Source organism: Anticarsia gemmatalis, chromosome 24 (assembly GCF_050436995.1).
Source record: "Anticarsia gemmatalis isolate Benzon Research Colony breed Stoneville strain chromosome 24, ilAntGemm2 primary, whole genome shotgun sequence".
NCBI lineage: Eukaryota > Metazoa > Arthropoda > Insecta > Lepidoptera > Erebidae > Anticarsia > Anticarsia gemmatalis.
In genome coordinates, this window is record NC_134768.1 from 9,419,853 (window position 1) to 9,447,247 (window position 27,395).

At 35.1% G+C, this 27,395-nt stretch overlaps 1 protein-coding gene across 4 annotated transcripts in view; it reads left to right on the plus strand.

Moving 5' to 3' along the window:
• The first annotated feature begins 234 nt into the window (after positions 1–234).
• Positions 235–27,395, plus strand: part of LOC142983435 (cGMP-specific 3',5'-cyclic phosphodiesterase-like) — a 131,781-nt gene continuing 104,620 nt past the window's right edge. For 2 of the 4 annotated variants that reach the window (XM_076130290.1, XM_076130286.1), the window contains exon 1: positions 239–432. The gene's annotated coding sequence lies outside the window, so the exon portion shown is untranslated. Of the gene's footprint in view, positions 433–27,395 lie in introns of all 4 variants that reach the window. The other 2 variants (XM_076130288.1, XM_076130287.1) reach the window with 2 other exon arrangements.

Sequence of the window (27,395 nt, forward strand, 5' to 3'; positions counted from 1 at the left end):
TAGAGCAGGCCTAAAGAGAGTTCATAAAAAACAGTTTCAGTAACAAATCAAAATGAATTCAAACTCGCCACGGTATTAAGGTACTAAGCTGACCACCAAGGTCTCACTTATCTCATCTACATTATCTAGTCTATGCGCTGTTCTATAGACGCGAGCCTGGGCGGGCGGGGGGCAAGGGGCGAGGGGCTCCATTGGCCCGGCTCACCTCGGCAAGGCTTCAGTCTAGCGCTAGCCGCCGAGCCGAGCGCACGTCGCGTCGCCGCCCACTTTGAACGACCAAACCGCGTGTTGAAAGTAAAGATTGCTAAATTAAATTGCTAGTGTAAACGTATTTTGTAGACAGTGTGCTGTTTCCTACCCTGTGACGTGTATCATACGTGAACTGGAGCTAACAACGTCAGTATCGATGTTTGACTAATATTTTCAGTTGAAGTAAGTGTTGTTATATGATTTGTGCTTATTGACTGTTGCTTGTAGGTCCTTTTAACGCATGTTGTTCATAAAATGTGTATATTTAAATCAAAATTGATCGCTTATTTGATCAAGTAAAATTTTTGATCAAATGTCAAATTGATCACAAATTTAGAAAATGACCTGTGAAACTGAAAAGTCAAGGTTACTTTTTAATCTAGTTAGATTTTACGAAGATATAAAGCTACAAACTGAGGTTTTTGTACGAAAATATTGATTTGTTGTTTATTTACTGGCACTCATTATGAATTTGGAAATGTACTGCGTAAAATCCGACTAGTCATGTTTATGTATTAGGAAATTAACCACAAATTAATGGGCGTAATAATTACATAAATGGTAACATTAAAAGAACCATATTTGAGACATTTCTCTGTACCTATAATAGCATCAAAATTATTTACTTATGAATTAAGACGAAAGAAAAGTTTGTAAGGATCGTACTAAGTGGTGTTCTTTGGTCTTTGCCTACCCCTATAGGTAAAGGCGGGATATAAATGTGTGTAAAACAAACTTCAAGACGGGTGCCCGATTTTTCGTTGAAAATATCCGATACCAAATTCAAAAAAGGAGAACCAGCTTGATGTGTCTGCAGTATCAATAAGGTTTATTATCAGTTCGAAAATCATTTATAGAGGGTTAATTAACAGTTCGGAAAAGGCAAAGACACTGAGAAGAAGAAACCACCACTGAAGTATAAGTAATACTTGAGGCAGTCATTCTATAGATGGGTGACCGTTAGTCGTATTTGAACTGAACGTCTCCGTGCTACGGATGGCACGATAAAAGTTGGTCCCAGTTGTTGTCTGCTAAGATAACAAGCGTTAAGCCATACCAAAGGTCTTTCGGGCGGCTTGAACATCTTTGACACTAGGCTGACCACTAATCATACGATAAGAAGAATAATTTTTTTAACCCGTTACTGTTCCACTGCAGGGCAAGGGTTTCCTCCCAAAAGAGGGGGAGGGGGTAGGTCTTGAGTCCACCACACTGAAGAATATTAATAAAAAAGTATTAGTGCTACTTTAATTTTGTTAAAACAATGCTTCATTATTTTGTAGGTAAATAGTAATAAAATACTTAACTCTGAATCACGCTTTTCTTTTCCTGTTTGATCGTAAGCCGCAACTAAACAATGACGTTTGAACGATAGCACGGGTCAGTGACGGCAATTGTCGCCTATTACGTACGTCTTGGAATATACCTAGAGAACATACATATGTAAGATCATGCCTGTTATACCTAGGGCTGCCAGATCTGTAGCCCGATTCCCTACTACTATCGACAAACAACCGGCTTTTCATCGAGAAATTTTGTATGAAAATCCGATCAGCACCTCTGACGGGCGTAGTAGGAATTATTTTAGCAGTACCTACATTCTAAATGTCAAACTTTCGATATTCGATAGTACCGACTTTACAGAATTATCCGGCAATCCTAGTTATACCCGATGGTACAGGCAGAGATGCATAAAATACACCCACGTTGGGCTTATGACAATGTTACTCCCATGTATAAGGAGGCAAGTCTAATGTCATAATTATACCGGGTTCGTTACAAAACCTCAGACTACTGTTGAGGATACTCTTAGTACACTTTGCTCGATCTGGGATACGTACCAACGACCTCGTGATTAGCAGTTATATACCAGATAATGTGGTACTTGAACCAAATTATAGAGTCAGTATCCAGAGAAGTTTAATGTTTACTAGTTAACACTTGCGGCTTTGCCCGTGTCCATGTTAAACATGGCAGCCAATGTCCTTTCTTAATATAGAATGTATTACCCTTCCAACTTTGAACCAAATCGGTTCATCCATTTTGACATAAACATGATAAACAAAATACTCTTTCGCATTAATAATATTACTCACATTAGTATAGATTTGTGGTAAAAGAAACTATGTTATTAGTAATTATTATTTAGTCTTGTTTTCCCTTACAACAGTACGAGTAGATTATCCTGCGGCGAAAGTTGTGTGGTGGTTTTTTTACTACATATTAATAAACTAGCTAATGTCCTTCCCGGGATATAATCTATCATTCTGTTCTTTGTTTAAGTATGTAAGTGTATTTTATTTATTACTTTTTGCGTAAAAACTGATTTATATATTATATGAGAAATAGATGTTGATAATACATGTTTGGTTGGGTATAGTGCTGCTGAAAAAGCCATAGTATGTAGTGGAATACAAACCTTAGTTTTGTATAGAAAGCTTATCGAAATCTGTAGGATTTTGTTTAACTTATTTGGTGAGGCTTGGTGCTAGGTTAGCTGTCACTTTATCTATGAGATAGAGCTCAGTCACTTTTGTATAGTTCACAGCTGCTCCATATAAATAATGGTATTTAGCTACATCCAATGAGACTGGAATCCGACTCCAACATAGTTGAAAGCAAGGCTACGCTAATGATGACGATGATGGATAAGCTGTGAAATTGTCCTTAAATATTTCTTCAAAAAATCAAATTAATAAAGGTCGAAAATTATTTGTGAGAATGTCTTGTTGAAACTTCTTAATTTAGTGAAGTTATACCGGTAACACAGCTGCAACCAATGGTCCGTTTCCATCGACTTTATTATAATATTCGTGAGACGTTTGGTGAAAATAGCTCTCCGTTTTGGCAATCAAAGTGATTGGCTTTATTATCTATAGTTAGTTACATTTGTGGAAATATTGAAGAAATTAATTTAATTTTGGAGTATGTAGTTGTATGAAATAAGAAAAGCTAAAGAGTATTGTAGAGACGACTGCGGTTAGACTGGTTATTGAGAGGTTTTCTTGCGTGTGGTGATTTAGTTGCTTAGTTTACTAAACCTCTGTAATATGCATTGATTGATTTACGTGTCAAGTTATGCTAAGTAAATGCGGTTATTTTTGATGTTTTCAATACAAAATAAATAAGCAGGCTAGGTATTTAAATTTCGGACCAATTTAGATAATAGCTTTTAACTTTTTCCTTCCTTAAGCGTGATAATATTTCATTTATTTATTTTGGATGAATATTCCGCCATTAAATTACTATTTTTGGAAAATATTTGCTTTTTTCGGTATTTTCTGATAGATGTTCAGTACTGTCGAGTATCGAATATTTGATATTTAAAATATAATGCTAAACTAGGTCCCGCGACGCCCGCTAGATTCGCTAATCAGTTTTTTTATACAACATTTCTTAATAACTAGCCGTTGGTCGGTAATCGATAGAAGTGAAAGCTACAAGCAGGTATGACAATATTTTAACTAAATTATCAACTCCAACAAAAACACACACACAGTTCAAAACACATTCAAAAACACCCAGAATTTACCTCAAACATCGAAATATGAGGAAAATGTTCGACAGTTAAAACGTTTCATATGTTTATCCAATAATATCTATACCGATAAAAGCTGAAAAGGAAAATAATATATGTGATAAGTAATCAAGATTTCTGAAAATGATCTCTTTGAAGGCATTCTTCAAAGCGGGACTGTATCTTATCTAAACGCATAATGCTGGTTGCAGTTGAACGATCGGTGATGTAACCTTTGGCCGATTGAGAGTTACTAAAGACTAAAATATAATATTAGCCCTTGATGATAATATATGCCCTCAAATACTTTGTAAATAGTTTATAAAATAAATAATATTTTGTAAGTTTTTGAGCTCATTGAAAGCTGTGCCTTGGCTTGTTTTTTACCGTATGTGGGAATTAACAGAAACATTCTGTTGAATACAGGGAACTTGCAACCACAGTTAGTGGAACATACGCTGAAATTTCGTATGTTATTCACCAAATTTACACTATGTGACATTTTTGTATATAGAAAACAGTTTCAGAGTGTAAGTAGATGTAAAAAACGTGGTTTTATATATGAATATAGGTTGTTCTAATAAATCACGACTACCTTATTTCACATTTGAATATACTGATCCTTTCCTTCCATCCTTTTGATTGAATTTTCACTATACAATATAATCATATATAATACCGTTCTACCAAACACTTCAACAGTTAAGTGAGCAAGGTGATAACACATTAATGATAACAAATTAACACTTAGTCCAGTAATTGACTGGCTCCACTTAGCTCACCTTAATACATCTTGTTAAGTAGCGGCGAGGGAGATGTCCGACACTACGCTTAACTTAAAGTACTCATGTCCCCTTGTTTGTTTTTGATCTATGTACATTACTGGCTTTTGCCCGCAACTTAGTCCGTATGGCTTGTGACTTAGGACAGAATTTTCAATCAACTTTCAGCCCCTATTTTTCCCCCTTGAGGGTAGAAATGATCACAATCCTTTCTTAGCAGATGCCTACGTCATAAGATCTACCTGCATGCCAAATTCAGCTCGATCCGTTCAGTTGTTTGGGCTGTGTATTGATAGATCACTATGTAAGTCAGTCACCTTTGAGTTATATATTGAGATGTCTCTGAAGCTTGGTACACACATATTTAGTTCAGCATTAATCGGCCTAGCCGGGCGACAAAACGGAGTACTTATGTGTAGATGAACCCGATCGGCACAAGATGAACAAGTGAGTCATGTTGGTTCTGTTGTACGATAAATATTGTAAAAAAGCGTAAGTTTGGTAGCGCTCTAAGATGGTGGTAAGACATTAGCATTCGTACCTAAAATCAAAATATCGAAAAAATCAGGTACCTACAGTTTTTGTCGCGATAGAATATATTCCTAAGTGCACAGATAAAAGATTATTGAGAGTTTCCTCAGTTCTTTACGTCAGAATAATAATAATATAATAGTCATTGATTGTGTAAATTAAAACAAATAACTACTTGTAATTTATTTTATGTACGTATTAAAACAGTCGGTACAAACACGTGGCCCGTACACGAGGAAAATTAAATTAATGATTTGAATTTGAATATAAAATAGTTATAGTTGAATGATTGTGTTATTATATTTACTAGTTTCATCTCACGGTGTCACTTTAAGTAATTAATCCACTGGCTGATGAATAATTTTAGTTTTTTTTTGCGCATGAATCTTCAATGCAACTGTGACAATAATTAAATTTATACTGATTTACATATATACTTTATACTGATTCTCCTTGGAATGTGGAAGTCACATTTAAAGTGGTTGTCCCGTTTACGAGATTAAAAGGGATAACGACGGGGCTATAGGCTCGCCCCCTTGTTACATGGGATAAACATTGTTAATGGCAAAACGTGGATATATTTCATACACCTCTGCTTAAGCCTTCGGGTATAACAGGCGTGATATAAAATATGTATGTATAATTGTAAATAGCAGAAAGACAGACGAAGAAAGAGTTCCGGAGATCTACACGATCACACAAACAAACATATTTACAGATTTAGTAAACTACTTTGAGTAATATATGTATGTATGTGTAGTATGCAATATGATTGAAAATAATCTATTATCCAGTCCAAGAATAAAACTCGGAAGCTGCAGTCTTACACAGCACCTTAAGTTATTCAATAACTGAACTCATCACGGGACTACTGAAACGAAACCCCAAATCCTAACCTTTACTATAAAAAGGGTACAATAAACACAAATTGTCAGGTGATATAACAAACACCCTTGGCCAAACGTTTGTGACCGCCGCGGGGTCACAAATTGATAAATCCAATAAACCAAACATCCCCTAATATTCTCGTTATTGGTCGATCTTGATTCAATTCACTACTAGGTTTCCGTAATCGTAGGAAATCCAATAATTGTTTTATATCTATTAATTTGTACGAAATATCTACATTTCGTACAAATAAATGCGAAAATCTGTGTCTTCTACGGTGAAACTACTAAAACGAAATACCGAAATTTAGCTAGATGATAGAAAGGATTTGGATTGGATTTTTAAAGACAACTTCCGCACTAGGAATAATAATAATAATATACTTTTATTTCAACCAAAGGTCATCAGTACAATTAAATAACAAAACATATAAGTATTAACATAGGAGAAGAAATTAGAAATAGTTAGATAATAATAATATATAAAGTAAAAAACAGAGATTACACAAGTCTTGAAGACCGAGTTGCGCTAGTCTGTAAATGCACCATTGCACAATGGTTCAAGTAGCGGCAGTCGAACCTCTCCGCGAACATCATCAGGATACCATTGGGGCTGGCCCGCACCCTGCGCAACAGGGACGTGCATCTCTTACGCATTGTGGCATAAAAGCAATTTACGCGTGCTTCTGCAAACATCCCTGAAGCACTACAGTAACGAGGCAACCCCAGTAGCACCCTAAAGCAGTTATTGTATTGTATGCGAAGAGCGCTGTACTGTCTTTGCGTATAATTAACCCACAGGCTGCTCGTGTAGAAAGATGTACAGTAAGCTCTGAAGAGAGTGAGCTTCACATCCCTCGTACAGCGAGCAAACCTGCGTGCAATCATATTAGCTCGGACAGACAACGCTCTCCGCTCACGTTCAATATCCGCGTCATCTTTCAAGTCAGAGGTAACTATGTGACCTAGGTATTTAAACTGATCCACCTTTCTTAGAGCTGTACCATTTAGTTTAATCTTCGGTACATCGTCACTGTTTTTACCCCTGACTTGAAAGACCATGCATTCACTTTTTTTGACATTATATCTTAACCCGTGGGCAAGAGCATATCTCTCACAAACCGCTATGAGCTGTGATAGTCCACAGACCGAGGCGCTCAGCAGAACCATATCGTCTGCATAACTGATGTTATTTAAACATATATTGTCAATATGGCAACCTAGATGAGTGCTGCTGAGCTCCTCGATAAGTGCATTCACATATAGGTTGAACAGTTTAGGCGATGATAACCCCCCTTGCCTTACCCCGCAATCTAGGACATATGGCTCTGAAAACGACCTCGACCATTTCACGACGTTGACCTGGTTTCTATACCAATATTTAAAAATATTTTGCAGTTCTACTGGCAGTTTGATATTACAAAATTTTTGCCATAAGATGTCGTAATTGACCAGGTCAAATGCCTTGGAAAGGTCGAGGAAGCATGCATAGATTGGGGTTTTTCGGTCAGTATAATACTTAACTGTCTGCTTTAGACACAAGATGGCGCTCTCCGTAGAGAGACCGGACTTAAAGCCAAACTGATTATCATGTATATGAATATATTTGTCCAGTTGTGTATTAAGCAGACTGTCAAGTACTTTGGCACTAATGGTTGCTAAAGAGATTGGTCTATAGTTACTCTTATCACTAACATCTCCAGTCTTATTCTTAACAATTGGTACAACCACAGTCCTCATCAGCGCTTCTGGTAAGTATGAGTGCCCTAGGCAGAATGCATACAACATTGCAAGGACCCGCGGTAAGTGAGGCCCAGCATATTTAAAGTGTTCTATGCTTAGACCATCGTGACCTGGCGATTTACCTCTCGACATTGCTTTAATTACGCTATGGATCTCACTGGCTGAAAATTTTGTTGGGATTACCTGGTCATTAGAGCCAATGCCGAACGTTGACTGTGATGGCCCCAATGTCGACTTGACTGTAAAATGGTCTTTAAATAGATTTGCAATATCTTTGTGTTCACTAACCCCCTCGACGCTCACAGGCAGGCTTGGCTTGCTTACTACCTTATTAGTAGATTTCCAGAAGTTACGAAAGTCATGATCAGAATGAAGGGATGCAATTTTGTCCATTTTTATTTGTTCACAATTGTTTTGACACCATTTTAAACGCTCTTTAAAATATTTGCGGCTGTTACGCATGTTTTCATATAATAGTCCTGAATTAGGTTTACCGTACCATACCCAAGTCAAAAAAGTGCGCCTTGCCTCTCTGTGGGCCTCTACTACATATATATTCCAGCCCACGACTGGCTTTCTCCTAATACTAGATTTGCTATTTACACAGTTTACATTATAACTATTTTCTGCAGCTGAACTTAAAGAACTAATAATATTATTATATAAATTATCAATAACATATTTATGACTTAGGTTATCACAGGCAAAATCTGCACATAATCTAAATTCGGACGGAAAATACGCATAGTATAACCAGGCGCGACACAAGTATTTGTGGATCGCATAAATAGTTATTCCGTGTGGGAATCGAACCTACGACCTCCTGACGCAATGGTATGGATCATTTGTTTGTCTGTGTTTCTGTCAGGAAGCTTTTTCTTAAGAACGCGTAGAAGTATCAAGTTAACATTAATTCTCAATATTCTTTGCTTCTTTCTACTTTGTTTATATGCGTGTTTCTGAACGGGCAGAAAGAAAACATCCTTTAAATATGTGCTCTATGTGAAAATTTAACCTGCAACGACGTGGCGACCTAAACCACTGTTCCACAGATGAATTAGGCTAACTCAATATTTATTTCATAAATTCATAATCCTTAAGGTCAAGAACCAGTAACATATGACAATATCTCTTCCTAAAAGTCATACAACTACATTCATAATTATTGAGAATTGAACACAAATCATTAGAAGTACGGACATTGAGTCGACCTGTTTGCGGTTAGTTCGTCAACCGTTCTTTGTTGTGGCTTGTTCTTAGTACACATTAACTAGAGGTATATAGAAATATATGTGTATTTTTAAGGACATTCTCTTTCAAATTGTTGTAAAACAAGTGTGTTGGTATATATAGCACAATTTTTATTCCTTTTTCAAAAAAACAACTCCCGAATTAAGAATTTACAATCAACGGTCACAAAGTACAATCAGACCCGAAACAATTATATTTGTGGATCGCAAAAATATTTTTTCTCGGTGGGAATCGAACCCACGACCTCTTGACGCAATGGCGTGTTGAACTTAACCACTGCGCCACTGGGGCAGTCATCAATAATTCATTCATTCATCGCATGGTTAGCGGTCAACCTAGTGTCAAAGTGGTTCATGCCACCTAAAGGCCTTTGACATGACTTAACGACTGTTAGTTGACAACAACAGTCAAAGTAAGTCCCACTTTGACTAAACGAAACCTTCAGCTCCAATACGACAATACGGATTATATATTTCTAGCTGACCCGCGCAGCTAAGCTCCCGCTTTCTTGTTTATATATAATACCGCACTTTTTCAAATTTATTCACCTTTTACACCTTCTCTAAAACCTAAAGATAGACCTCTGAGACCTAAATTAGCCAAACGGTCCAGCCGTTCTCGAGTTTTAGCGAGACTAACGAACAGCAATTCATTTTTATATATACATTAGCTTGGAACCAAATGACTGTTCCTGAGTTGTACATTTTGTGCAATGATAGTTATTATAATGATATTTATATTCAGGCAGTTACTGTCTGTTCAATAGTATTTTGCTGAAAATAGATACCTTACAACTAGTTATAACCACATATAACGTTTAAGTGTACCCTTGAGAGGGCAACGTCCACTAAAAGTTAATGGCGCTGTTAACACGACACTGAAACTTTCCTATATAAATGTACAAATTGATTAGCTTGTAGCGTTATTTATGTTTAACTCTAGAATTTACCAAATGTTTTAAATTATTGATCGACAACCGTACCTCGATTCTCCACTACTATCGACCGACAACCGGCTAGCTATTAGAATGTACTGCCAAAATGTTTCCTACGACACCCGTCAGAGGCGCTGATCAGATTTTCATACAAAATTTCTCGATGACAGTTCGGTTGTCGGTAGTCGATAGTAGTAGAGAATTGAGCTACTGTAATTTTGTATGATCAGTGTCCCTACAAAATTCTGAGATGTTCAGATTCAAGAAATATTTTTAAAACAATTTTAAATATCTAAAACCCTGTAAAGGCGTTAACGCTACTAACTAAACCTATAAAATATTTTCGCGCACACGGGTCAGTACACAATCGGTAGGTAAAGCAAGCTCAGCACGGACATCCCATAGATGGGTGGCCGCTTAGTGGTACTTGAGCTGAATGTCCCAATCGCAGGGTGTGTAAAAAGCCGGACCCGATTTCTGTCAATTCGATCAGCAGTCGCTTAGTCAAAGGCCATTAGGCTGCTTGACCAACTTTGACACTAGGTTAATCACTAATCATACAATGAATAAATAAAACTCTAAAACATTACATATTCCTGTATACAAATCCCCACAGTTATACCATTTCAATTGATTACAAAACTGTCTGGTAAAACCACATAACACAACCATATTCAGTTGCAACAAGGACGAATTGAAACGATTGACAGAAACCATCAATTTTAACGATTATCGATCCATTGTTCAAACAATACATCGTAGTATGTAAATATGAATCCTTTGTAGTTACAACGGTATCTACACTTTGATACCCGAATAAGAAAAGTGTTACAGGGATTTTCCAAAAAAAAAATGAGGAGTTCTAAGTAAGAGCTAGGAGGCTAGTCGAAAATTAAGAATAATCTAACTTTTTTTACTATATATTACAAAATATTTTTAATATTGGCATGATAATAACTTATGTACCTAATAACTTAAGACAGAAGGTCCTTTAAGTAAAAACTAAATAGATTAATCGACTTGGTACTACATATATCTCACAACTTTTAACGGCAGAGAGACTGAGCTGCGAGACTTGGGGTTTTTTACAGAATGTTTTTGATGGCATACATACATACATATGTAAGTCATATGTTATATGTATACGCGAGCCGATTGTTGTTTACCGGGTACGTTATCAAACTCAGGACTACTATTATTTTTATGAGACCAAATAGTAGGTTGACCGACCCGGGAATCGAACCCGGTATCTCATGAACAGCAGTCAGATACACTACCAAATGCGCCACGGAGGCAGTGAATTATAATAAAATAAATACCCATTACTACTCCACTGCTGGACAAGGGCCTCCTTGAATTGAAGAGGAAATAAGTTTTAAGATCAAAAATATCTCAAACATTATCGCACTAACGCCTTATCACCTTCGATAAATTTCCTCACTCCTGGGGAAACTAAAACAATAATAAACGGATCCTCAGAAGATAAACGTCGTATGGACCAGGAAAATGTACCAAATGTTTCCTTATTACGAGAGAGACGATCACAAGCGATACTTAAGACCTTTGTCAAATAAACCATTACCGGCGAAATTCTATTTATACTTACACGTGTATTTTATTGAAATTTGAAGAAGATATTGTTTAAGGAAGTATTTTGTTTGGGAAAATGAATGGCTTGAAATTGGCACGTGCCGTGTCATGGCTTAGACTTAACGCCTCTTGATTCACTTGACTGCCTGGCGCGGTCGGTAGTGTATCCGACCGTTGAACACAAGGTCTCAGGTTCGATTCTTATTCGTGTTTCTGTAGTCTCTGTATTGACTATCATAAGTGTAAGCATTTGACCTTAAATGAATATAGGCGCTCATAGCCAGTTGTGCTCTCCGGTCGGTAAACGATCCGTGGGTTAAGCAACCGTTGGCGCAGTCATTCTATAGATGAATGACCGCATAGTGGTATGTGAACTGAGCAATTCCGTACTTCGGACGGCACGTAGAAAGTCGGTCCCGCTTGTTGTCGATTAAGATAACAGTCGCTAATCCATGTCAAAGGCTTTTAGGGCGGCTTGAAAAACTTTGACACTAGGTTGACCACTAACCATATACGATAGATAAATGGATAATGAATAAATGATTTGATTTTGATTTTGATTCGAGCGAAATGCTATTAACGTGCTTGGGAAATAGCAGTAGCATCACCCTCTATTGTATGGGAGTAACATTATTAATAACGAAACGTGGGTATATTCCATACTCTTCTGCTTACGCCTTCGGGAATACCAGACCGCAGCTGTCATGAGCTTTTTGGATTAATCTTTTACGAGTACAAGTTTGATAATTTTTCGTTAACCAACTACCATATTAGCAGTATCCTTAGGCATCCCTTAACATGCTTAGACATGTCAATCTATACGGAACTGAGAAAATAATAATTACACAGAGCTTGTATCTTAAGGAAAAGAAATAAAAATAATTGATGAATGACTGACGAGTAGTTCAAAGGTGACAGGATAATACATAATAGGTATTAAATAATATAGAATATAATAAGAAACAAAATAATACAACCACATTAATTCTATGACATAAGGAATGAAGATGACTGACTACATAGTTACTAATAAAAAAAATAGAATGTAATATTTTACAAATGTACTGAGAAAATGACTCATGATACATACATACGTACCTACATAAAATCACGCATATTTCCCATGAAGGTAGAGACGCAAAGACCGCTACTTTTTGTTATGAATGTATAGTTAACTAGTCCTGGACTCGTCATTGCTCATAATACATGGATTGTTACGATCTTTTCCGATACTTCACGGGACTGGCTCTAGTCTAGCAGTGAGATACTAAATTAGGCCAATTTTACACCACCCTGCCTTAAAAGTAAATCGTTTTATTATTTTGGAAGTGAAAGCGTAGGTTACTACAGTTTTTTGCAAGCAAATGATTTGAGTAACAAATTAGGCTTTTAATCTCCCAATGTACTCTTTCACAAAGATATTATCAAGTCTACAAGATATAAATCAATCGTTTAAAGCCTCGACTCGTGCTCTCAATTTGTCTACAAATATATAAGATTCCAAGCCGTTCTGTTGACAGATGCCAGCTCCGTTTAGATAACTTTATAGCGAACTAGCTTTTGCCCTCGTCTTCGTCCGCGTGGTTTCTGACTTAGGATAGAATTTTCATACAACCTTTCATCCCCTTATTTATCCCCTTGGGGGTAGAATTGATCAACTTACCTACTTATATGTATATGTTTCAGCTTAGCCTTGCTTCCAAACTATATTGGAGTCGGCTTCCGTTCCGGTTTCATCGAATGCAGCTAAATACCAGTGTTTTCATGGAACGAGTGCCTATCTGATCTCCACAAACCAGTTACCTGAATTAAATAACGACACCCTTCTCAAAGACTGGTTGTCAGACTTTCAAGCGACTGATTGAGATCTTCGAAAATGACAGCTAGGACCCACAATTTAACGTGTCTTCCGAAACACGGAGGAACTTGATATGTATAAGATGATCACCCATCCGCAGAACAACCTCAGCAAGCGTTGCTTAACCTCATTGATCGTTTCACGCTGCTGTTGTTAATTAAGCCACGAGCTCCTCGGGTTACACTATATTTACTAAAAATCGAAATAATCCACTTTTAAGGTTCAGTTACCTAAATGCAGGTCGTACCTTCACGGTCGTAACCTTTTACTATAAAATATCAAATTACATCAAAGACGAAAACAATGCATCGATCTAAGAGATAGCGATGAACTTCAAATTACGGTCTTTGTATTGAATATATTATGAACACTTTGTTACTAATGGATAATGATATTTCTGTACAAAATGTAAGAGGTTTTGTAACACTAGAATGTTTACTAAAAATGAGGTTTTGTTACATTCGAATGATAACTAAGAACAAATAACTGCTTGAGGTGACGCAGCTGGAGTGATAAAAAAAATGTAGCCTATGTCTATTATAAACTTTATGAAAATTGGTTCAGTGGTTTTTGTGAAATCGCACTACATCTTCCACCGCCTTGGTTTCCCAGTATGTATATTATCGTATATTTATAACTCAATGTCTGTTTTTAAGGGTGTAGTTAGACGCGTATTTAAACATCGAAGTTTTGCAAATTATATATTTGGTGTCACGAACATTTTATTTGTATTTAACAAACTACAGATTAAATCAAAACCAAATTTATTACTCTCTCACTTTTTCCGAAGCAAAAATCGAACCTGGAACCTCCATATCATATAACTGAACAAAAAGCAAAGTTCTTCCAACATAACATAATAATTCCCGCCACAGTTGCCTACACTCCACACATACATACATAAATACATAGACCACGTACATAAGGTATGTATAATGAAATAACTTCGTTAACGATGTTCATTAATTAATTTAACTCAGCTTTATTGTGATGTAAACTATTAATTTACTGCCTTGTACCTTGCTGTGAGACGATTTTAGCGGAATTGTTAGATGTGATAAATTATACACTACGGCTTGCACTAGGTGTAGTAGTAGATTCAATGCGCTCATAGTCGGCGATAAACGATAGGAAAAGCAACGCTCGGCGCAGTCACACCATAGATGGGTGATCACATATTGGTAATTGAACGGAGCATCTCCGTGCTCTAGACGGCACTTAAAAAGTATATTTAGTTTACATGTAACTGTTGGTTAAACTTTAGACAATTTGAAAGGACTGCGGACATAGTGTTTGCTATGCTTTCACAACTAAAATACTGATATTTGGATGAAAAATATCAGTAATGAAAAAAAAACATAGACTCAGTCTTGGTAAAGGACTAAGAGCCATCATTTAAAGCTATAATATAACTGTAGCTTTAAAATAAAAACCTCAACTTGAAAAAATACTGATAAAATATATTATTATTTCGGAAAATTCGACATCATGTTTGGTACCAATTTATCCCCTTGAGGTAGACCCGTTATAACTTTTCTAAGGCTTTCGATACATAAGCAAATGACTACTGTTTCTTAGAACACATTGATTGAAAAGCAAAGTAAACTATCTAAGTAAATATTTGTTTATCAAGATTATGATCAGTCGGAAAGATAAGAAATGATAAGCATTATGTGTATCACAGAAGTTGAAATACAGATGTATTGCTGAATAAATAAGCTAGGGACTTTAGCAGTTTTTACTGTATTTTCGCTCATTCATTGAATTTTGTGCATTTGCCACAAAAACATATTGACTACTGTATCAAGGAAATTATGATATCACTCAGTTTTATTACATTTAAGAGGTAGGTTAAAGCTATTTCCCTGCATGTATGTTGACAGGTTACAGAGAAAGTAGTATTGAAATGTTTAAAAACATAAATAGTTGTAAGGATGAATAATAAATGATGTGTAAGCTCTAGTCAAATCCAATCCTCTATCAAAATCTTAGAAAATATCTCTTAGTAAAATGAACAGATTTTTCGTTTTATTTAGTTCAGATAATAAATAAAATAATAAATAAATAAATATTATTGGACAACTCACACACGGTTATTTGATTCCAAACTAAGCAGAGCTTAAATTAATAATACAATAATAGTTGCAATATTTAATGTAGTCTTTAGTCTTTCTCCATGGTTTATAATTTTCTTCTGTACATCTGTACATGCCCTAGTTTTGTAACCCTACACCAATAAATAGGAGTACAAAACATAGACATATTATAGACAAATAAACATTATCTTGTTCGTACATAATATATCTTACAATAATATATATTCCGTATATTTGGTGTACGTGATATACAGCGTGTGTACAGTAGTACACGGCTTCAAATAGCTGTGTAAATCAATACTGGGAAGCTATAAAACTGAATTTATTTCAGTAATATGTGTAGTAATAAACACTAGCAGACTGACCCGGCTTCATTCGAAAAATACGTTAACATTCGTATGTCCAGTGTAGTGCTAGCCGAGTGGTCTAAACGTACGACATCCACGTAAGTAGTCACGTCCACGTAAGGGTTCGAATCCAAGGCCACCAATGACTTTTCGAAGATGTGTGTATGAATAGCTCGAAGAAAATGGCAACCGTCATGATCAGTAAGAGGCCCGGCACAGAACCGACGGCTTTTCTAGCAAAAACTACGATGGTCTAAGACCTCAATTTCCTGAAAATTGCTTTTCTATAATAATAACTTTGTAATTACAGAAATTTTCTTGATAGAAAAGCCTAGGATCTTTTTAACTGATTCTGAATTCGAACATAAGACCTGTGTGACAGTCATATACACTACCAATGATTAAATACGTAATAATTTAAATTTGTTACCAAACCTACAAACTACTATAATTCTTAAACCTAATTAAAATCCGACTAATGTAAGTAGGTCAAACACAAAGCTAAGCTGGAACTAAAACGTACCGGGATGAAACATGTGACACACTTTCAAATTAAGTAGGTTGTCATCGTGAGGTTGTTTACAATGAGTTGCTGGATTCATTGCTACGTTTTACATCTAGATTTTATAAAGGTTAATTAATGGGTTACGTGAATAGATAAGTTAATAAATATTGTGAAGATATTTCCATCGTTAGATAGTTTTGTTTGGGGAATTAGTTTTACACTATATTATATCATTTCTGTATATCTTAATTTTATTTTAAACCTGACACATAAAATCAAGGCTTACACCATGTCTCGATATTATTAGATATTTAGCTTATTGCCTGTATAATTGAATCAAAGTTGGTTCGGTATGTAATTAATGAAAATGAAACAAATTGCTGTCTAAAGTTACTTTCGCATCTATCACCAAATATTATGAATGCTAAAGTTTTATTTCTTTTTTAAATTAACCCTATATAGACAAACGGGAATGGAAGTTTGTTTGCAAGTGAAGTAGCGTGGATCACTTAGTTCATTATACATACGAATATAACACTCTAAAACTTTAAACAAAAATGAATTTAATTCAACTGTCTCAAATAAAGACCTAAATGAAATCCACAATAGTGGTTACCTAACCTAGGTATTTTTCGGTACACGAGACAAATACTCAAATAATCTACAAAATAAAACTATGAATATATCTTTCCACATATTATGTAAAAACGATTGTATTTTTATGGAAATACATACATACATAGTATCACGCCTGTTATACCCGAAGGTGTAAGCAGAAGTAAGTATATGAAATACATCCGTGTTTCATCATTAACTCTGTTAGCCACATCTCATTGGAAGCGAGTTATGAAAACTTCGGGCTACTATTAAGAATAATGTGACTAATATTATAAATGCGAAAGTTTGTGTGGATGGATGAATGTTTGTTACTCTATTACGAAAAAAACGACGGGATTTGATATTTAATATACGGATAGTTTATAAATCCTAGGTTAACACATAGGATACTGTTCACCATAGGTAATCTTTTCACCCGGACGCAGTATAGGCCGAAAGCATATACATTACATACATTACGTGGTTTGCCCGACCCGGGAATCAAACCCACTAAACGCAGACCTCGTGATCAGCATATATGGAAATGTACTGAAACACTGTAACGTTGTGTAATGTATCTTCCGACTGAAGACTTGTAGAGCTCTCGATAGATTAGATACTTGCGTTATCGTTGATGATTGGCGTGTTTGTTGAAAGTTTCCGCGTTTTCTGTTCCTATTGCGACGTTTGTTTTATTGGAGATAAATAATATTAGTTACAATCTTATGCCGAAGGGGATTAACCTTTACTAACAGTAGAGTCATGTAAAATCAGAGATTGATAACCAAAAAGAGTAGTTGACAAGTCACATCAGTCTCCTTAGAAAGTAAAAATACAAATCGGTGACGTCAGAAGTTCGTATTTTTTTGTTGGATCAAGTCAGTGCCTAATATAAAAAAAGAAAAGTTAATATTAAATTTCAGTTTGCAATCATTTAAATTTCAACATAATTATGTAAAAAAAAAACGTAGTATGAGTATTTCGGATGAACCTTTTACGAGTTCAAAATAACTCATTTTTCATGAACACAGTTAAAAAACTAAAAATCAACGGTAACTGACGCTTGAATCAAAATGATGGCGAGGTCTTGTGTTCAAATTCCAGGTCGGACAAAAAGCTATTAGTCTATTCTAATACATATTGGAATAATATAATTGGCCAGGGTTTGGTAACGTTCCCGGTATATAGCAATAGGCCCGCCCTTATTGCATACATATCTGCCTAGACGTTCGGGAACAATTACAGGCGTAATATCATGAAAACTTGAATCAAAAATCGATTCATCTAACAACATCATTAAGTATTCATTGTCAAAATCCTTTTGGCAACAAACTATCTATACAAAAAACTTAAGGGTCCTCAATACACGAACAGTTTACGAGTTAAATGGGGATGTATTGTGAAGTAAAGTTTGTAGCAGAAGGCCTGAAGGCTATCGGAACTGCGGCTCGGAGAGTTAGTTGTAATGTTTAATTGTTTAACGGGTGATAGATTTACATCTCTCGTTCTGTAGTACTGTCCAGAGTCTCACGGCTGTTTAACAACTAGTTAGTTTGATTTTACTAGCGGTGTGGATTTTTTTAGCTCTACTCGTATTAGTTATAGTGAGATAGTATATAGTTTAGGAGCCTTCAAAAATGTTGTGTAAAATGTCCACTTATTAATGTACTTTTTAATACAATATTTTTATCAAGCTCACCAATGGCTCCTGAAGCTAATGCACTTGAATAAACAGACTCTTCAGCATTAGATATGTTAAATTCTGGTGACGTTCTGCAAAAAAAGTAGTTAGTTACTATTTTTGCAGTACATTTGAAATGTCAATCTCTCGATACTCGATAGTACCATCTGTAGAATCCGAAATGAACAACATAAGCATTTTGCATACTTTTTAGTGCAGGACACACACGCGTAAACGTGGTCACAAGCTGAAATGGTTCCATAGAATATTGAAATACATAGTTGACACCACAGTTGCTCACTTATTTATTTGTCTAATAATCGATTAACCAATTTAACTTTAAATATTTAAAGTTCCGTTTATCCAAAAAACCCTTTTTTTAGACCCTCCTGTTAGCAAAAATATAGGACTAACATTACATCACTCCCTAGGCTACAAAAGGCAGGCTATTTTAGCCAATTCAGCAACAAAACCTTCTGAAAGCCTTCAAAGGAACGTATCAAACGTACTCGTATCGACGAACATGTACAGAATAATGATAAGGTAACAAATATATAGAAATGTCTTATTGTATCGCTTTTCTATTAATTTTGACATTTGGAAATTATTGAAGAAGAAAAATGTATCGAAGTTTTGTGAGTTTAAGGTTCTCAGAAGTTTATTATAAAGATTTGAACTTAAAAAAGATAATTAATATGTAATGAATAACGAGAAGAAATGTAAATAATATTTGTATTTGAACCAGTCCAAAGTATTTTCAAAGAATATCGTGGAAATACATTATTGATAGAAATATTATTGTCATTTAAATAGAGCTAGTGAGTTTCTTGCCATTTCTTCTCACAAGCAACCAACTCTTTAGAGACGGCATAATAATTATAATACATAACTAAGTATTTCTAATACTTTGTACGAATTTTAAGAAATATGATTTGAGTTTGATCTTTTTACAAAAAAATATGCAACCTGTTATCATCTAGGGTAAACAGAATATTAAAACAAAACCTTAGGCACGATGATCTGACTTCAGTGAAGTATGATTTGTCTAACACGATAAAAATCAAAACAATAATATATCCTTGGTTTACTCGACATTTTGGCACAGGCAGGCTTTTGTACTTCAAAAACACAAAACATTTTATCCATCCTTAAACCGAAACAGTGCCAAGTGCAGTACATAAATAAATAAGTGATGTAATACAACCGGTATCGAACCTGCTTACCTTAACCAGAGGTCTTTAAGGCTGCATTTTTTACATTCATTACTTTTATACATATTCATTGACAATGAAAGATGGAGAACATTAACAAGAATAAACTACAATCGATATTAAAATTACAAGTGCAAAGGTGTGTTGTTCTGTTGTTACTCCAAAAAGGCTGATTCGATTAGTATAAAGTTTGGCAAATTGACAAATAACATTTCAGGGACAAGTGCATCTCACGTTCCTGACATAATTTTCAAACAGATTTGTATGTATTGACTACTAGGTCAATACGGGGACTGGGTCAACGCTATTTCCGAAATGAAATCTATCACTTAGCCAATTTTTATCTAAAGGTACAGCTGTTTACGCATAGAACTGTGGTATTTGCACTTACAAACTCCATTTCCATCTATATAAGACTAGCTGACCCGCGCAACTTCGCTTGCGTCACCTAAGAGAATGGGTCAAAATTTTCCCCGTTTTTGTAACATTTTTCGTTGCTACTCCGCTCCTAATGACCGTAGCGTGATGTTATATAGCCTAAAGCCTTCCTCGATAAATGGGCTATCTAACACTGAAAGAATTTTTCAAATCGGACCAGTAGTTCCTGAGATTAGCGCGTTCAAACAAACAAACAAACAAACAATCAAACAAACAAACAAACTCTTCAGCTTTATTATATTAGTATAGATTACAGGCAGAATTATGTAATTTTTTATATAAAAAGTACCAATAGCAAAGCAGGTAAATTTATAAATTGCACTAGTATAACACAAGTTATCAGAAATCAGTATAAAGCAATCAAAAACATGCAGAGATTAGATACAAATCACATTCATAATCCACTATCATAATGATACGTCGTTTTACTTTGCACTTGGTTATACCGACTCCATTGTTTTGAGGTACATTTAGCGGTAGTTTATCTATTCAATAGCCTTTTTATATGAGTTTAAACGCTATTGAATAGATAAACTACCGCTAAATGTGCGTCAGAAATCGGGGGTTAGACTTTGAATGACGAAAGTTTTGTATAATGATGATCCTACAGGTTTTTGTGATAACATTTCTAGTAATATTAGTAATATGTGCCTGTATTTTATCAAAATAATATCAGTATTACTATGCAATTCTACTTATTATTGTACTATATAGTAACTCGGTTCTCCACCACTATCGACTACCGACAACCGGCTAGCTATCGATAAATTCTGTATGAAAATCTGATCAGCGTCTTTAGCGGACGTCGTAGAAACTATTTTGGCAGTACATTTTAAATGCCAAATTTTCGATACTCAACAGTACCGACTATAGAGAATCCCGCCGTATAACGTGTAGTTGACAACTAGTGTCCGTCAAATTAATAATCATTATTCAGTACATTGCTGCTTTGAGTTAACGTGTTATTCGCTATAGTCTAAGGTAGAAAGCAATGTACAGCATAGTGGCTTTTAAATAGTGGTCAACTAAAATACGTGATAGCCCCCCAGATGAAAGGTTAAATGCATTGCATTCCCTACAATATCTGATTATTTACCGGAATCAAAAGGAATCCAATTATTTAGCACGAAAATACATACATTTATAAATTGTAGCACAAATATTTATTGCTACACAATAGATGTAGATAGTGTATCTGTACAAGTTAGTACTGATAACGTATCACTGATAACGAGATCTGACCTTATCGAGAGGAAATTGTATCTAGCGAGATATTATATATGTATGTATGTATGTTTGTCTCGATTACTTTTGGTTTCTCATCCGTATGCGAGGCAAAAGACACTTATGATCTTTAATTCTCTATAGTTTTTGAAAAATTATCATAACTGCGCTCCGTTCCTTACCAGATGGTTCAGTCATTAGTCTGACTGCAGTCAGACTGCGATTATGGCCAGTGTAATCTGTGCCAAAAAGATTCCAAAGAAAAAATCGTGTTGGCATAAAAAGTAAAAGTTTAAGATTTATAGTCAATAGGGGTAGGCAGAGACTACTACTAGGCAGAGTACTATCATTAAAAAGTATTTTTGATTAAAAGAAGAGGATACCTACGTAATATTTTAAATAAATATTGCCTTAAATCGAATCTATACAACGCAGAAACGCCCGCGAGCAAAATGTTATAATTATCGTATAGTTTCCTATAGCTTTCCGTGCTGAATTTCATCAAAATCAGTTCATTCTCAACTGCAACAGACAGACAAACAGGATAAACCTTCAAGTATCGTGTCTTCGATTCAGTTCAACTTTACGTCCCACACTAGTCACGGTTCGAACCGTACAATAAAACAGATGACAGCTCGTAAAACTCATCGTTACGTATGCAAATCACCTAGGTATTACTAAGACCTAGTGCTTAATAGGTTACCTAAGGATTTGCATGCTAAGTGTGCGTTTTGCGGTTGCTGTAGCCGTGGTAGGTACTGTTGGTTATGTAAGTGAAATATCTATCTATAATACTAATATAATAGGAACTCGTGGCTAAGTGATAACAGCCGCGCATTTCGATCTCTGAGGTTAAGCTACGCTTGCCGAGGTTGTTTTGTGGATGGGTGACCATTATTTACATACCGAGTACCTCTGTGTTTCGGAAGGCTGTCATTTTCAAAACATTGACTACTGACTAGTCTTACCAACGGGTGTCATGTTGTAGTCCAGGTAACTCAGTTGTGTGGTCTTGCAGGCAGTCGCTCCATGTTAAATATTAGTATTCAGCTGCATCTAGTGAGACTGGAAGCCGACTCTAACATAGTTGGAAGAAAGGCTAGACTGATTACTGATATAATGCAATTTTAAAGCAATTTTCTACCAATATCGCGTGTAATTATGAAAAGAGTTTCTTTGCAAAATGGATCAGCGTCCCCTAGTGTATACTAAAGGAACTAAATCCCTATTTCCCTTGGTCACGCCATAACGCGTGAACGGCTGAATCGATTTCAATTATTGTTTTTTATAATATTCCTTGAAGTAAGGAAATGGTCCTTAAGGAAAAAAAAATACAAACGAAAAAAAGAATTAGTATTATTTTTGAATTATTTATTATATTGAAATCGGCTGCTAGGCGATAGTAAGTTTGCGGGGTCAGCTAGTGCTATATAACATAATATATAATATAATTTTCTAACACATAATATATTACTGTAACATGTATTAAATTATGTCGGTATTGTTTAATCAGTGTAAAATCTAATTAACGCGTCTATTGATCGGAGTTATTTGGCTTCTGTGGTGTTGCGGTATGCTCTATGCGATTTACTAAACGATACTATGTATAGTTAAACTACACTACATATACCCCCGGTTCCTGAGGTACATTTAGCGGAAGTTTATCTATTCAATAGCGTTTAAACTCATGTAAAAAAACACTATTGGATAGATAAACTACCGCTAAATGTACTCAGAAACCGGGCATTAGTGTAGTGGAAATTATTTGTGGATTGATTTTGTGTTTCTTGTTTTATATGTTTGTGAAAGACTACAAGGTTTCTGAGAGTAATATTGTAAATGGTTGCTGGGTTATTTTTTAATTTGTCTTTATTTATTGTTTCAGGTAAGTGCTACATTGGAAAATGCTTCTGTGAATTATTTCGTAATGTATTGAAGTACAGTATTTATTTATTGGGTCACCGTTTTTACACTTACATTTTATTAATATACATAATAAATGTATTTTAAAACCGTCCTAATTTGAAAAGTACGTTCACTTCAATGTTATAATTGCTGTAAAGCGTAAAGTCATATTTAAAAAATTTTTAAACCAAAACTTTATAACACTTGTTCTTCAAATTTTATGAATTTACCTTATACATTACTTGACGTTTCGACCATCTTACATCGATCGTGGTCACGGACTATCAAAAAATTATTTGCTACCACCATATGCGAAATTCTCTACTTAGGTGATATCAAAAACACCATCCTTATTTTTATCCCCTATTCAATATCCCTAGACGTAAGATTTTTAGTCCCTTATAATAAAAATGTAATATTATAAAGCTGAAGAGTTTGTTTATTTGTTTGTTTGAACGCACTTATCTCAGGAACTACTGGTGCGAATTGAAAAATGATGTGGATAGCCTATTTATTGACGAAGGCTATAGGCTATATAACATCACGCTGCGATCAACAGGAGCAGAATAGCAGTAAAAAATGTTACTAAAACGGGGAAAAATATGACCCATTCTCTCTTATGTGACGCAAGTGAAATTGCGCGGGTCAGCTAGTAACATTATAAAACTGTTAGGAAACATTATATTCGAATCTTTTGTTCAATAGTTTGATTTTCGTTAGTTTCAAAGCCAGCTATTTTTGGGTACCGGCCAGATTTGTTTGACGGTAAAGAATAATACTCGTGCCGTTTTCTTTCCTCTTTTTGTTTTGAGACAAAATATTATTTATCTGTAATAAAAGTTTTGGAGATTGATTTATGATATTATGTTGATGATTGGTAGGAATTTAATGTTTAAAAGATTAATTAATACAGCTCATAGAAAGTGATCCTAAAACATTATTTTTAGTATGTCTCCTGAACAAAAGTATAGGACAATAATTCGGCGTTTGCTATTATTTTGAAACATAAAAAGAGGGATTGAGTTAAATTTGAAATAAGGATAATTATTTTTTGTGCCGGGTCTGGGTCACAATTATAGTAACACTTATATGATTGAAAGTAAAGTTGCGTCTTCTGAATTAGAATGAAAAATTATTTCCAAATTAAACGAACTGTAGAAAACAGGCCATCTTCAATGGCATAAGCTTGTGGTTCAGGCTTGTTTTAAATTAGAATTTTGTATACCTACGTCGGTCGCGTAGTCCTTCTCTAATAAATTTTCGGACTATAGCGCAGTCGGTCAATCTTAGGTCTTAAACTGCCTGAATGGCAACATTATAATCCATCAATAGCTTTTACTATAAGTAGAGACGAACATCCTTACAAACTCTGACATCTATACTTATTTATAATTAGCGCGTTCAAACAAACAAACTTTATCTTTATATATATAATTCTTCTGTAAGTGTGTATGTCACTGAACTACTCTTAAACGACTGGACCGATTTTGATGAACTTTTTTGTGTGTGTTCAAGGGGATCTGAGAATGGTTTAGATTCACAATTTTGTCCGCTGGACAATGTTTTTTTAATACATTTTTATTTTATTTGTGGTTGTTGATTTTTGAATGTTTTACATTGGATCCGATAGACGGCGCTACCATCGCAGAGTCAAATATTTGCGTTGGAATCTGCTTGCAGTCTCACTGGATACAGCTAGATACCAGTATTTTACATCAAGCGGCTGCCGAACGGACCTCCACGACCTAGTTACCTGGGTTATAACACGATACCCTTCGGTAAGACTGGTTATCAGACTTTCAAGCTTCTGACTACTGGCAACGACTGTCAAAGAGCTTCTTAAATGACATCCAATAATATAATGTAATTATTTGGATAACGTTGGAATGAAGTAGGAATCGTGATGAATCCTTGCATGCCTACAAGTGGTTGAACCCATTTGAAAGCATGCAAAAGCCCTCCAAATAGTAGGAACAATTTTTGCAGTTGATTTTAAAAGTCAAACTTTCGATAGGCACTCGATAGTATCGAATCGTATAGAAAAACGCTTTACAGATAGTGGTAGGAAATCAGTACTGGAGTCTTTGCTATGTATGTATGTTTGTAAACATGTTTACACGAACACGTGTCCGCTAATGATAATGATCATAGTGTAAGCATTAAAATAATATGCACTCATAAGAATACCTATTATTAGTATATGACCTTCAAGACTATTGAAAATCGAAACTGAAAAATTGATTTTCGTGCTGATATTAGAATAATTACCCCTGCGTTCTGGGCGGTAGATTGTCACACTACTGTTGTGCGAGATGACTGCCTCGGGATCATTTCCCGGGTTGGGCAAAGTGCTATTGGTCTTTTTTATTTATTTTTGTGGTTTAAGTTTGTACCTCCTACGCAAGTGGTTGACAGTTTGAACCCAAGGCAACACACCAACGACTTTTCGAAGTTATGTGTTTATTAGAAATAATAATCACTTGTTCGAACGGTGAAAGAAAACACCGTGATGCAAAATGCATGATACTTATTGACTTAAGAGATATTTATCCACAATTATCCAACATCTTCACAATACAAGTTACGATCCTTGAGCCTAAACAGATACATCAATTAGGCCTAACCGTTACTCAATTGTAACGAGACGTACTAAATACGTGTACTAGTGAGGGATACGAGTAGATAGCGCGTGAGTGTTTCTTTGTGTGTGCGACATCTAAATGTTGGAAAATTAAGTAATTCTCTGTTCCTTTTATAAAATACTGGAACTACATCTTTGCAAAATGACATCTTAATACGCTCAGCATTTGAAACGGGAAATTGTATCAAAAATATATTCGCATTGACAATATGAAACTAATATGATAAATGCGAAATTTTGGGTGAATCCTTGTCACTATTCTACGCAAAAACTGCTTTACAAATTTAGTTAAAATTTTGTATTTAAATAGGTAATAAACGCTTACAAACACCGAAATACGATACTAAATAGATCCATTAATTAGATAAGAATTATTATTCAATAGTAACGAGACATACTAAATACCTGTGCCTGCTTGTCTCTCCGTAATTACATCGATAGTTAGAACATTAGGACGTATTGCCGATGTATCGATGTTGGTAATTGAGAATAGGTAGGCTTGTAGGTTGACATGATTACATGTTGACTAGCTATGTAATTTGGGAGGATTATTGGTTTTCTTGTGTTGTATAGTGCTGGTGAGTTCGTTTGTGTGGAGGGATGAATCAGTCTGTGTTTGGTAGACAGACTTATTATATTCATGCTGAGCAAAATCTCTCCAACGTAGTAGACAAATTGTTGCATTTTTATCATAAGTTAGGAGACATTGATATTAAAATCAAAACAATATCGTAATTTATTTTGTAAGTGCTTGATAATTATTTTACCGCCTGAACGAAAGAACCAATCAAATCGGAGCTGGCTTTGGTTTAGGTGGTCGCCACGCCACTATAAGCATGTCGGAAGGTCGTGGGTTCGATTCCTACACGTAACAAATATTTGCGGATCACGCAAATATTTGTTACGTGAAATAGACAGATAAAAAAAGTCATAAACGATTTGTATTAAATATGGCAAGATCATAGATTATATTATGAAAAAAAACATACAAACTAAAAAAAAAACGATAATTCAAAATTTAATAATTTGTTATGAAATTTTATATATCGAGATCTAAAGAATTTATTTAAAGTGTACTTTGTGCTCTTAGTATTAGTCAAGTCACTGTGAGTCACAAGTGATTCTGTGTGCGGAAGTAGTCGATTCTGTTGAATTAGATGATCGTATGCTGCGCGTAAATATTGCTTCTTGAAGTATTGAGAGATCACTTTTAGGGCCAGTGTTTGAAACTACTGTCATATTGTCATATGGTGGCTGTTCGTTTTAAAATCATGATTATTAGAAAGGTTACTGATTATGATCACAAATATAACGGTATGAATCTAGTGGTATCATTATATTCAAGAGCTAAATAGCAAAATAAGGTTCTTTCTTCTCTCTGGATTTTATGATACCAATGTCAAGAAAT